This window comes from Octopus sinensis, linkage group LG24 (genome assembly GCF_006345805.1).
Source record: "Octopus sinensis linkage group LG24, ASM634580v1, whole genome shotgun sequence".
Taxonomy (NCBI): domain Eukaryota; kingdom Metazoa; phylum Mollusca; class Cephalopoda; order Octopoda; family Octopodidae; genus Octopus; species Octopus sinensis.
The window spans coordinates 1,969,000-1,971,499 of record NC_043020.1 but is presented as its reverse complement, the minus strand read 5'-3'; the positions used below and the strand labels follow the sequence as shown (position 1 = coordinate 1,971,499).

At 39.4% G+C, this 2,500-nt stretch overlaps 1 protein-coding gene across 1 annotated transcript in view; it reads left to right on the top strand.

Annotated features, from left to right (window-relative positions):
- The window catches only part of LOC115224040 (chitin deacetylase 7-like), a 13,079-nt gene that overhangs the window by 9,205 nt on the left and 1,374 nt on the right, over positions 1–2,500 (top strand). The window lies entirely within an intron of this gene.

Genomic DNA, 2,500 nt, shown 5'->3' with positions numbered 1-2,500 from the left:
TGTAAGTTCTGCAATGAACTCGCTCGCAGTCGCCGTGGTTCGGTATGATGCTGGAATTCTGAAGTGAAGGATGAGCCAAAAGAGTTGGACTGGAAGACAAGAAAGATCTTAACAATGCATGGAGCCTGTCAATGAGGTGCAGAGATTGATCACCCATGCATGAAGACAGCAAACAATGGAACGGGTCGGGTTAGTGTGGAAGATTGCGTGCATATCAAACATGGGAACTATCCTGTGATATCTAACTCAAAGTGAGGAAACCTTGCTAGGGGCAATTAGAAATGAGGGAATACTGAAAGGAGGGAAAAAGGAAAGGGCAAAATAAGAATTGTAAGGACATGAAGAAGCAATGCACAACAAGGAACTAAACAATGAACTCCGTGTAGCTACAGACGAAGTTGCTGGAGAACATAGGGGATACTTGTTGAAGAAAAAAACAAAGATAAAAGAGACTGTGAGCCCTATATTGGCAGTGCAAGACCAAATTTGGGCCACAAATTGGAGGGTCAACCTTAGGAATGGGCAAGTGTTTTCGCTGAGTCAAATCTGCAACAGAGTTGATGAAACCATTGCCTATATCGTGAACGAATGCCCTCAACTATTTAGGCAGTGGCGACATGATGACGTAGCGAAAGTGCTACACTGGAAACTGTGCGACAAATGGGGTCTAGAGAAAGACTCATTAAGGCGCGGTAGCAGTACAAACGCAGAGTGGCGGAGTCGGAGACCTGCAAAATCCCAATCCCATGGGGTTTCCCAATCCAAACAGACCAGATGTTTGAGAATAACAAGTAGAACCTCCTATCACAAGCGCCGACAACAACAACAACGACAAAAATAGCAGCAACACCACCACCACCGCCAAATATAACAACCACAATAACAGCAGTAACAACGAAGCTACCACTACTACAACCACCAGCACACCAAAAATGACAACATGACCACCACAACCACCTCCACCACTACCACCTCTATCACTACTACGCCCTCAAAAGACCAATAACAACAAAAATTAACAGGAGCAACAAGAGTGATCACTACTACTACTACTACTACCACTACCGCTACCAAAACTGCCACTAACAAGAACAACCAATATTACCCCTACCACCAAAACCAACACCAACACCACCAGCAACAGTAACGATTATCTCGGCATTAGTAACACTACTTCCACCAACATCACCACCACCACCAACGCACTAAAAACAACAGCAGCAGCAGCAGCAACAGCGCTACCACCACTACAAATAACAAACAACAAACAACACTACCACGATCACCACAACAACTACAATGAGAGTTTGCAAGAAGATATATGAAAGCCATGTAATGAGAGAGATTGTTGGCAGATAGAGTTTCGATGGCAGACATGTTTTCTACGATGAAAGATAAAGCTGAAACGAGAGAGGGAACTGAAACATGTTCAAATAATTGGTCAAAGACAAGGAAAGAGATATGGAAGAAAGAATGGCCAACACTTTGATGATTTCTCCAAGTTATTTTGGTAAATACTGCTTCAGTTGTTGCTGTTGCTGTTGCTGTAGTAGTAGTAGTAGTAGTAGTAGTAGTAGTAGTAGTAGTAGTAGTGGTAGTAGTAGTAGTAGTAGTAATAGTAGTAGTAGTAGTAGAGTAATAGTAGTTAGTGGTATTATATTATCATTATTATTATTATTATTATTATTATTATTATTATTATTATTATTATCATTATTATTATTATTATTATTATTATTATTATTATTATTATTATTAGTAGTAGTAGTAGTAGTAGTAGTTGTTGTTGTTGTTACTGTACTTCCTGTCTTCCTTTTGTTCTTCGTTTTCAATCTTCTGATGTCTGATCACCGTCACCACCATCACCAGCAGCGCCATCAATACCCTCACCACTAACTCCCACCACCACCACCACCACCATCATCATCACTATCACCATCTTCATCATAGTGATCGTTGTTATTATCATCATATGTATTGGTCGCCGACATCGTCGACATTATCATTATATCGAACACGAATACAAAATCTCTATATTATTATATCTATGAAAACACCACAGCACAAGAAACAGCAGCGATAAAACCAAACTATACAAATCTCTGTAAGATGAGACAAGCTATTTATTAAATCGGTAAATCTTATAGCTTTACTATAGATTTCAAATTACGTCCAACAATTCCAGAGGGATTAAGTCGATTACATTCACCTCAATGATCAGCTGGTACTTATACATATATTAGTTCGTTATGCCATGTGGGCAGTGTCTGATGATTGTGCTGGAATACCAGACGTGTTATAAAATAATGTTTCGCATATTCTCAGCACATGAAACTAATAGTAGCACACAAAAACATGGTTTTATATTTTACACGCTTGGAGAATCTTCACGCCTGTACATACATGATTTATGTTGATGTGTATAAGTATGTAGGATACAACTACTTCGATTGAATGGTTTCATCTATGCGTTCGGGAATCTGTTTGATTGCTTACGATT